The sequence below is a fragment of the Puma concolor genome, chromosome A1 (assembly GCF_028749965.1).
Source record: "Puma concolor isolate L17-30 chromosome A1, mPumCon1.1.hap2, whole genome shotgun sequence".
NCBI lineage: Eukaryota > Metazoa > Chordata > Mammalia > Carnivora > Felidae > Puma > Puma concolor.
The window spans coordinates 119,439,595-119,451,324 of NC_141667.1; the positions used below are offsets into that span (position 1 = coordinate 119,439,595).

Here is an 11,730-nt window from a genome sequence, read left to right on the forward strand (position 1 = left end):
ATGCTACTTTGTGATAGTCTATTTACCTCTCTTCCACCTTGAAAGCTCCACGAAACTATTTCAGTTACATGAACCTTCTGATTTTTATTTTGTGGCAACCATTAGAAATATTAAAAAACATATATTCTAAGTGGTCATCTGCAAACTAGATGTGTCTTGCAGGCTCACTGCCCATCAACCTCTAAAATACTCTTACCAATAGCCCTCTCTGGGGAATCATGTTTTGGGCCATTATCAGAGTGGGGTCTTTCACTGTACCATCTATACATTGCTTTATATTTGAGGGTGTTTGGGTTTGTTTGTTTAACCATGGCAAGAACCAGTTTATTGGTCCAGGGGAGACGCAAAGGATGTATACAATGAAGAGTGAGGGCTCAGGCCTCCCCAGTGACCTAGAAATTCATTCCTCCACCAGGTCCTGGAGGCAGGCCTTGTATCAGTGGAGGAGAGGGAGAGTGGGTTGGTGTTGGAAATATGGGGTCCACAGCATTCTCCAGTAAGGAGGCACCCCCTAATAGGTCCATGTCTAACAGGGCCCTGAGTCACGTGGGAACAACCGTGAGCATCACAAGCCTCTTGATCCACACCTGGTCCTGGGGCCATGACTTCCCCGTGAAGAAACAGAGCGTATAACTTGGGGAGTGTCCACTTCCTTGGATGAAGACAATCGGATCTGCCAGGAAAGGGCCGTGGCCAAACATGCTTCCTTACTTGTTCCTAGTGACCTCACCATTGGCCTGTGACCACTACCAGGAAGGAGTGTCTCGCTCACAGCCCAGCTGATCTGGCTGGCAATGCCCCAGCCTCTGTGGCCAGAGGTGCTGGCTTGCCCTCCACAGAACCAGATTCTCGTCCCCACCCACCCTGCCCTCAGGGAGCCCAGCACAAGCCTCATCTGGCAGGTCATGGCCCCATCAAGGGCACCCCAGGTCTGGCAGTCTTATTAGCTGCCCAGGCCATGTCCTATCCCCTGCTTCTGACCCCACCAACCAAGGGCTCCTAGGGCAGAAGACAGCCGGTGGAAGACATGGGGGCCAGGGGAGAAGGCGGTAAAAGGTGGAACTTTCACTCTGAGCAGCTGCAGCAGCGACACGAAGGGGGAGACTTTTAAGTGTAGAGGGCCCATCGCCCTGGCCCCGGCCCCTCCTGGCACTCACCTTCCTCGGGCTCCAACAGCCTCCTCAGGTGGGTTTTCAGTGGGTTCCGAGTTTGAGCAAACAGCAGAGATGCCCAAGTTGGGGCTCAGCAAGAACTGAGGGTGGTGCTCAGGGGCCACAGGTAGGCCCGAAGGCCTCGCATCTGGGAATGGGGCCAAGACCATGTCACTCAGCAACTCTTCCAGAATGTTCTGCGGGGTAGCACAGGTACTGCTCTGCCCTTGTTGTCTGGAGAGGTATCTGGTTCAGGAAAGTCCCCAACTCCTGAGGTGACGAACTTGAAGAACTGGCCCGAAAGTCGTGGGGGTCCTCACTGGGTCCTCGGCTGAAGACTGCGCTCTCTTCCGGGGGAGGGCGGACCGGAAACTCCTTTTCCGGGGCGAAGGGTCAGCGTGCAGGCTCTGCGCGTCTCGTCTGGGTGGGGGCCTGGAAGAGGCGAAGTCCGCCAGCCCAGGGTCCTGCAGCCAGTGGGGCGCCCAGGAGGTGCGGATGTGGACGCTCCTGCGGGCCCCGGGCCCACCAGCGCCCCTCCCCCCTCCCCGGCCGCGCCTCAGCGAAGTAGGATCCTCGGCCTTCCCCACGTGGGGGTGGGGGTGGGGGCAGGGGGGGGGGGGCTGGCGCACCCAGGTCTCTGGAGTCCCGGCACCTCTCCGAGTCGTAGGTGTGCACCCCCTTACCCGCAGCAGAGCTCTAGCGCGGTGGGGCTTTCTTGTCTACCTATTGCTTGTATAATAATCTACACGTGTATAATGAAAAAATACGAATGCTGAGAGCACATTTACACTGGCCTATACTAACAAGGTCTGAACCAAAGGGAGTTTCCAGATTAGTTCAGACTAAAAGCAGTTTCAGGAATTTGACCTAGCTTTGGTTGTGTTACCGACCTCAAGAGTCTTGAATTGGGGGTGGGGGGTGACCTGGATGGCTCGGTGGGTTGAGCGTTGGAGTTCGGCTGGGGTTAGGATCGCCTGGTTGGTGAGTTCCAGCTCCGCATCTGCTTGCTGCTGTCAGCGCACAGCCTGCTTTGGATCTTCTGTCCCCCTCCTTTGTGCCCCTTCCCATGCATGCATTCTCTCTCAAAAATAAACATTTGGAAAAGAAAAAAAAATGGGGGGGGGCGTCTGGGTGGCTCAGTCCGTTAAGCATCTGATTTTGGTTCAGGTCATGATCTCACGGTTAGTGAGTTTGAGCCCCACATTGGGTCCCATGCTGACATTTCAGAGCCTGGAGCCAGATTGGGATTCTGTGTCCCCCTCTCTTTCTGCCCCCCCCCCCCCACTTACCCATTCTAGCTCTCTCTCTGGCTCTCAAAAATAAACATTTACACTTGATCTTAGCCAAAAGGCCAAGAAGCATCAAAAATAAACATTTAAAAATTTTTTAAAAAAAGAAAAAAAAAAAGAATCTTGATTTGATGGATACCCCTGGGCTCATCTAGATATATCTAGATAATGATAATGGGCTTATCTAGATAATATTTTGGACTCGGGTTTCTGTGGCCCTGAGATACTTCTGACTATGTTGGACTATATGAGTTTCTGGGGGTGAAAGTAGCATCTTCAGGATATACTGAGAGGACAATCACATCTCTCATTTCCAAGGTGTATCCTGAGCTTGTGGGAAAATGAATAAGGGATCATCATTCATTAATTTATTCATTCACTCGTTCATTCCACAAAGATGCTTTGGGTGTTTACCATGCACCTGTTTGGCTTTGGGCCACAGATGCCTTCATGGAGCTTGCGTCGTTGAAAGTGTTACCAAAGTAAATAGACGATCACAAAATAGGGTGAAAAGTAGTGTCGTGAGGGCCAGCACACCGTGTCGTGAAGAGACCCCACTGGAAATCCCTAAAAAGGTGGCACCTGGGCTGAATTTTGGGGGATGAGCCGGAGTTGGAGTCAGCCTGGTAAAGAAGACGAGGTGGGGATTCCAGGTGGAGAGACCCACAGGTATGAAGGCGTGAGGGCAGGAGAGGACTTGGGATCTCCTGGGAACAGCCTGTGTTCTGTATAGCCAGAGCATGCAGTCTGGGGCAGGGCAGGCTTCAGGACTGCAGGGTGGGTCGCCATCTGATCACAAGTGCTTACGAAGTAGTCTGGGATGCCTGGGCTCTATCCTAAAAGCAGCCCAGAGCCAAAGACAGATTTTAGGCTAGGTTGATTTGGGAACTGTTTTATATATTTATGTCAACACATATTTTCGCCCAGAGTTTTCACTTTATGTTTCCTCGATTTTATGAACCAAAGGGGAAAATACTGTGTATTTAAGCAAGACAGAGAAGTAACTTGTTTTTAAAACAAACAAACAAACAAACAAACAAACACCTCTGGGGCACCTGACTGGTGCAGTTGGGAGAGCATTTGATTCTTGATCTCCGGGTCCTGAGTTGAGCCCCACGTTGGATGTAGAGATTACTTAAGAATAAACTTAAAAAAAAAAAAAAAAAGAAGCTCTGCAAACTGATGGCTGAGAAATTGTAGCTTCTAAGTTTTACACCTTCCTGTGCTCTTGGATTTTAGAGACATTTCATGACATGGCATACACAGCCCACAAGTTAATTAAGCCATCGGCTTAGAAGGTTGTTGGTAGATTCCAAGCCAGTTTCGAGGGTGTGTATGTATTCTCTATGGGGAGCTGGTTAAAGGCATCCATAACATTATGATAATCCTCACTGAATATTGCTAGCGTTCCAACTGGTATTTCATGTCATTCCTGGCGTCCTTACCCACTAAGGGCCTTGCTTCCCTGGAAAGGTAGGTGAATACTCAATTAATAGGAAGAGCATAAACATGTTCAATTTGGTGAGAACTTGACTTCCCTGTCTCTCAAGGTGAAAGGGAAAAGTCTGTGGTTTTTGAGAGGAGGGACGGGAGGGAGGAGCAGACTGGGGTGACTGATGACGCTATGAAAGCCACACAATTGCTGTCAAGGTGGTTTTTCACCCCTGGAGCAGGGTGATCTCATTTGCTGCTGCATGTGCATTCATCCTTGGTTTTCTGGTCTTTTGGCCATGAGGACATGTGTATCTGCTGAATGTGTGAGTGTGTTCCAGGGAGGCTGTGACGATTTTAGAGACAGACTAAGCAGGATTCAGATTCTTTGCAACTTGCTTAAGCTGTGAGAGCCCGGCACGGTTGCTCTCCCTCCCTGATCTGATTGCAGCATGCTTACATGGCATGGGCTTTTGTGAGAATTAAATGAAATGAGATATGTATGTGTAGCGACTGGCACATAATTGATGTTCCATAGATGTTAATTTCTTTTGCAACCCTGGACTGAAGCTGCCTTTAATTGGTTTCCAGGGGACTAGCCATTTGTCTCCTTTACTCTCTGTCACGCTTCCTTTTCACGGGTAGGGAGACACATTTAGGGTACTCAGAGGGACCTGCCTTCCAGTCCTCGTTACTACTTACTTTGGATAGGTGACTCCGTACTTTTGTGACTTAAGATTCCTCCTCCTCCTCTTCCTTCTTCGTCTTCTTTTCTTCTTTGAGAGAGAGAGAGGGCACAAGTGAGTGAGGGGCAGAAAGAGAGAGGGGGGGGAGAATCCCATGAAGCACATATAGAGATTGGCGGGGGGCAGAGAGAATGAAGTGGGGCTCATCTGGGGCTAGTGTTTTACCCAAAGTGCGGTGAGATGTAGATTCCTTCCCTATAGAATGGGAACAGTAATGCTCCATGTTTCTGTACCTTTCTACAGTCATTGTGAGGATTCCGTAAAGTAAGGCAGGGTTCTCAGACTTTAGAAGGCACCAGAATCATTCATTTAAAGCTTGTTAAAACAGATTGCTAGACTCCCTCCTCAGGGGTTCTGATTCAGTAAGTCTGGGGTGGGGCCTGAAAATTTGCATTTCTAACAAATTCCCAGGCAGTGCTGATGCAATAGTCCCAGGCCACACTTGGAGAACAGTGCCTGGCACACATTGAACCCAGATGGATGTGAGCGACTGTCACCCATTGTCTTTTGGGGCAGGGGTGATACTATAGACACCACAACATGGCTATAATTCTAAGTTTAGGGTCCTTATTTTGACTATGTGAAATAATTGTTTAATTTAGTGTGTTTAGGGGGTTAGAATTTACAAGTCATTTCTGTCTAAGGTATCCATGTGACTCAGACACAGGAATGAAGGGCCCAGACTGACCAGGTCCCATTGGCAGTTTTATCAGTCTGGTCCCCTTGAGGCATGCCTGGACTCAAAAGACAAATTCCTGGAATATTCTCCTATTGCTTTCTACCAGGTGTTGAGGACATGTTTGGGGGGAACTGGGGAAAATGACAGGAGACTTCCACACGCCCGAGTCTCCTTTGGTCTTGTATAAAAAGTCTCATTATCCTCAGGGTTTTTAAGTCTGTGAAGGAAGGATCTTCCCACTGAGGAAATCATAGGCCCCGACTCTTTTATTTTAGAAGGTGGATGGCAAAGATTAGGGGCATGGTGACACCCCTGCCACTTAATGAGCAGTCTGAGTTACAGATCTAAAATTAACAGCTTCTCCTCCTCCCTCCCTCCCACCCACCCAATACTTAAACTCTCCTTTGTCATTGCTTCTCAGAGCCCTCAGAGTTGCAAGAAATGCTGCCCGGATCCCCAAACCTTCGAAAATGGCCAGGCGTGGGGCTCAGTGTTGCATTAGGGTTAACATTCTAGGTCCTAGGGTCTGATAGATGGGGCCCTTCTCCTCATTTTGTGGCTTGGAGTGTGATCTCAGCAAGTGACCTTCTGAACTCCATTTTCTTATCTGAATTGAGGACGGTAACAGCACTCATTTCAAAGAGTTCTTGGGAGGGACAATTAGATAAGAATGTGAGGACTCAAGGAGTGACAGCTATTGTTACTGTGGGGGGATTTTTAAGAGTTTGGGCACCGACTCCTGCATGCCATCCCTGAGCTATCACTTTTACAGAGTTATCCAGTAGTATTCATTTGGTTTGTGGGGCGTACCTAGACTCTCAACTTTTCTTCATTTGTTTATATAGCTTTGGGCCACAGGAGAAGGGAGAAAATCCTTCGCATGAGGCCTGGGGAAAGACATGGGGACACGGACGGTGGCAGGTTCTGTGAGGATCCCAACCCTGCCTAACCCTGAGAACTTCTTCTCAGTCCCTGTGAAGAAGGGTTAGAGCCATGAGCTGAAGGATCTCTTCTCACCTGGTGATATGGGACACTCAGTGGCTCCAAGGCCAAGCAGACAGAATGCAGAGCTGGGGAAAGGGGTGCATTGAGAACCTAAGGGAACCCAAGTCTCTTAGCAGTCCCAGGAGGCTGAATCCTTGGTGGCACAGCCGGGTGTTCATAGCAGCCACGGCGTTCATGGGACAACAAGGTAATTCCTATAGAAACCCGTAGGTGGGTAGGATGTAGGAATGAATATGAGGGGGTTGTTCCAGGGTTCTCCCTCTAGATGGGGAGAAATCCATAATGGGGGCGGGAGGGACTGCAATTATACGGGTGTGCATAGGTGAGGTGAGGGACATTTGGGTGATGTGGCTGAAGCATGCTGCAGAGTGCTGGGTACATGGTGAGCACCCAGGAACCAGTCATTATTACTAGCTGTTCCCTGACACCCTGGTCTCTCCTTGTGCCCACAGGGCAGGGCAGTCAGAGCTGTGAGTATTGGAGGACGTGAGAGCCCTCATCCCCTCACAGACCTCTTTGAGGGATGCAGAGTGGGATGTTAACCCTATTTCAAGTTGATTTTCTCCACCAGAAGCATGAAGTATCTAATTTTGAGAGGAAAGAGTAACTTTTTCTTAGTTGAAAGGAAGTAATGATGGTCCTGGATGGCTTTGAGGAACAATAGATTTGAGTCAGAAGACCTGGGTTCAAGTCCTAGCTCTGTTATCTTTGAAATGTGAGGCCACAGGCTAATTCTTCAATGTCCTCATTTGTAAAATGGACAAAACTGCCTGTCCTGCCAACAGATAATCAATGTAACAATGTTTTGTAAATGGTCACGTTCTGATAAGGCAGTTAAGGAAAGTGGTTTTGGTGTGGCTGATGATGTCTTCTAGGGCTACTGGCCTTCAACGAGGGGATGATCTCTTATTCCGAAATGAAGACTAATGAGGGAGTTCGGGCATGGAACCAAATGAGGGATATAGACATATTTTGGGATATTCTTGGGTATTCACTACCTACTCCTAAGGCTGGTTCCCAGGACATGAGCCTAATAGTCTTACCGGAATGTGTCACTGGGCCAAACCTGAGAACGTGACAGGTTCCCCTCCCCCCCCTTCTGCTATGGCCATGTATGACAGTCTACCTTCTAGGCTGGGAACTTGTAGGCTGTTAGCCCAGGGCCTGTAACACAGCAAGGTTGCCATCAGGGTTCACAAAATGACTCAGTAAGTGAATGAGTGCTTGGAAGATGTGGTTTCTTTTTTTGGATCACGCTCCTTGACTATATTCTGCACACTTGCTCTCATTCTCACACCTCTTCACACCTCATCAAATATCCTCAAAACTGTGGATACAGACTTGAACATGGAAACACCCCTACTTGGGTCTAAAAAGCAGGAATACCTGAGAAAGAACAATATGAATTGCTTTCTTTCCTGAGCCATTAGTGCCTTGGGGATCAACTTTGGGGAAGAAGGGAGATTTGGGAATTGGTTGCTGGTGACGGGATGGGGTGGGGTCAGTGGGCAAAATCTGTGGAGAATGTGTCTGTCTTAGCACAATACCGTTTTGTAACTTAAAAAAGAGATGTGGATTCTAGGGACTTCCAGTGTTTTCTGAAGGCTTTTATGATTTTAAGCCAGGGCACATCTTAATTTTTTGCTGGTTTCCGTTGTTGCTCGCATAACCTCTTAGAAATGGTGATAACAATGACATCAGTGAGGATGTGATTGAGGGCTTGCTCTGCACCTCCCCATGCATACTTTGTCTCATTTTCCACAACAACTCTGTAAGATCGGTTATAATCTCCACCCCATTTAACAGATGAGGAAACAGAGGTTCAAGGGGTTAAGTGATTTCCCCAAGGTAACATAATCAGTCACCTTAATTTGAATTACGTTCAAATCCTGGTCTGATAGTTGCATCCATGTCCTTCTTCATCTCCTTGAACTAACTCCTTCAAGAAGTGTAAGGTTTTGGGGCTCCTGGGTGACTCAGTTCAGCTTCTGACTTTGGCTCAGGTTATGATCTCATGGTTTGTGAGTTCCAGTCTGCTTTGGATCCTCTGTTTCCCCCTCTCTCTACCTTGCCCTCTCTCTCTCTTTCTCGCTCAAAAATAAACATTAAAAAAAGTTTACGGTTGTCTCTGAAGTATTTTCTAAGCAGTTGAAATAAAGCCCTTCACAATGTAGATTGTGTTTCCTTGACAAGAAGTCCTCCGCCTCCCCAGTACATCCCTTCAAGGGCTTTTTCAGACAGTCCCCCACCCCGGAGTTCAGCCTAGGGCCTGGGGGAGAAAATGGGACAAGAGAACAATAAAACGAAAGATCCCAAGGCCTGTAACCGATCATGACTGAAACACACTTTCCCAGCTTCACAGAAATGTCAATCTGAATCTCTTTGTTCTAAAAGTTCTAGTTTCACAAAGCATCAATTTCCCCTAATAATAAGCCTTTTTATTCTTCATCTAATGATGCAGCTAGGTCTTGAGAATTCTTATGATCTCTCTTGCTCATCCAGGATGACAGGTGCACGCACAGTGAATTTATCACTTCCCTCCTTTTCCTTTACCATCATACATGATTTCCACCCCAGCACAAACAGGGGTTCTTAGCAGCCCCCCATATCCTCTGCCCCCTCGCTCTCTTACAGCCATGCACAGCTCTGAGCTCTCTGCTCAGCACCATCAGTTCTCCATGAATAAGCTTGTCCTATTTTCTTTGCCCACCCCTCCACGGTGACTCTTGTGTCAGCTGAGTGTACTGTGGGCACTTTCTCATGGCGGGGGGGGGGGGGGCGGTATTTTTGACTGGTTGTATGTTTGAACTAACATCACTCATGAGCTCTGTTCCAGGCACACTCTGAGAGCTTTGAACAGATGATCTCATGTGCTGCTCACAACACCCTGATGAGGTGGGTCCTGATAGTAAATCCCCTGTACAGAGGAGGAAACTGAGGCATGAGCAGCCATCCAAAGACGCAAAGCCCTCTAAGTGTCTAGATTCTGGAGACTGTCTTAACCACTGGGACTCACTGGCTTGGGGTTGTTCTGGAAACTTCTATGTGAATGTTGGACGGTGTTGAGCATAATACCTGGCTTTTGAAGTTTTCAGCCCAAAGGGTTCTAGAGAACCAGTGTGGACAATAACCTTGAAAAGGTCAAGCCAAGCAATAACAATGACTATAGAGGTTTACAGAATAGCCATAGACCATTTGAAATTACCAAGAAATGACAGAAAGCAGGGCAAAGGAATGGTAGTGGGAAATGCCCCTGCTCCTGCCTCCACCCGTCATCACCTGCAAGACCTTCTCCCAGTCATCTGCATCTTCCCTCCCCTTCTGTCTTGTAGTGGCCATCCCAAGTTCTCTAGGTTTCAGGTACATCAGTAGCACTTAGGGAGCCTATCTAAAATGCAGATTCTGTAAATTCTGATTCAAGAGGCCTGAGAAAGGGACCCATAGTTTTTCATTCTTACTGTGCACCTCAGAAAGTCCTAATATAAGAAGTCTCCAAACCACTGTTTAAAGTCACCAGTACTGTTTGGATTACAGCGTTAGGGGAAGGAAGCAAGGAGTCCATTTGGTCCATGGCCTGGCTTGGCCTCGAGCACTCCCTCACGGATGGCTGTGAGCATAACTAGTCTCGTGACCCCATTGTTGTTGTTATTTACCTCTGCTGCTGGGGAGGATCCAGCTGAGTAGCCGTCATCTTGATCTGTTCTGCTTATTGTGGGAGCTCAATAATATTTGTTATTATTTTTTAAATCTTCTTGACTAGAATCAAGATTTTTGTCTGCTGGTCTGAGATATCCGACCAGGGGATTACCTTACCTTTGAATCCACATTTAGACCTACTGAAATGATTGGGGAAGAATAGGGAAGAGATGCTGCACGAAAGAATGACAGCTGCTTGTTTAGGTGTGGACATAACTGAAGTTGCCCCCACACTCAACTTTCCTCTGATTGATTTATGCTGGAAACCTCACCTTTCACAGGAGGGTTTTTCCCAAGAAGAGGAGTGGCCACCCTTCCCATCCCAGATACGATCTCCTGCCAGGCACTCCCAATTGTTGCACTCATTTTATGGCCAAATCAATGTCTAGTTGCCTTTAATCACCAGCTCCATCAGGTTAGTAATAAATCTCTGAACAGGTTTTGCAATTAGTTTCTTGGTTTTTCTTGGTCCATATCATGCTTCTAAAACCAGTATTCATCTAATGTCCACATTGGCTATAGGCTCGACTAGGGCAAGAAACACATCTATCTTGAGAGGCTCACTCAGTGCCTGAAATATACAAGGTGTTCTGCAAATGTTTGTTGATTACGTGATTATAGTTTTATAAAGCCACAGGTTTTTTTGTTTTGTTTTGTTTTGTGGTAGCTGCCGCCAGACTCTGTGGGGCTGGATAGATAAAACTACAAATAAAATTTCATCTCGGACAAAAATGAGAAGATTTAAGGCATTTGTTTTAATTTTTCTGTAAAGCTAAATTTATGTTGTGTAAAAATACAGCCTATTCTGAGACTGTGTTCTTCCTTCTCTGTGAGTATTAAAATTACCTTTATTTTATGAGGTGATGGTAATAGATGTGCCTGTATTGATAGAACTGACTCCCATCCTGTTCTTTTGAGGAGGTTCCCACATCTTCTGCCTAGATAACTGAAGCAGACTAGTTAACTTGTCTAGGTGACTCCAGAAGTAGCCTTCCTGAGTCCACTCTTCCCCCTGATCTATCAGGACTTCTCATGACAAACCAGAGAAGTTGATCCTAGCTTTCACTCTCTTGAGGTACTTCCTCAAATATAGAAAGGCTTTTTAAAAGACGATGGGTTTAAATCTAGTGTGTTCTCCTCAGTCGGATCCTGGAACAGAAAAAGAGCACTAGTGGAAAAACTGGTAAAATCCTAACAAAGTTTGTAGTTTAGTTCATGGCAATCTACCAGTGCTAATGTCTTTGTTGTGCTGGATGTACCATGGTTATGTAAGATATTAATAGAAACTGGGTGAAGAATATAAGAAGTCTGTATTATTTTTTGTAACTTTTGTATGAATCTAAAATTATTCCCAAATAAAAAGTTTATTAAAAAAAAAAGATAAATTCTCATAGTCTTGTGTGTTAAACAATCCAGTTGACTAGAGTTAGACTTTAAAAATGTAAATCAGAGGGGCACCTGGGTGGTTCAATCGGTTGAGCATCCGACTTCGGCTGAGGTCATGACCTCGCGGTTTGTGAGTTCAAGCCCTACATCAGGCTCTGTGCTGACAGCTCAGAGCCTGGAGCCTGCTTCAGATTCTGTCTGTCTGTCTGTCTGTCTGTCTCTCCCTGCCCCTTCCCTGTTCACACACTATCTCTCTAAAAGAATAAACATTAAAAAAACTTTTTTTAAATGTAAATTAGAGCCTATCAGAATCTTTCTTAAAATTATCAATGGCTTCTCATTGCTCT

At 46.8% G+C, this 11,730-nt stretch overlaps 1 pseudogene; it reads right to left on the reverse strand.

The window, feature by feature from the left end:
- Window positions 1-289: 289 nt before the first annotated feature.
- LOC112860605 (interferon regulatory factor 3-like) lies at window positions 290-9,992 on the reverse strand (annotated as a pseudogene).
- Between the last annotated feature and the right edge of the window lie 1,738 nt (window positions 9,993-11,730).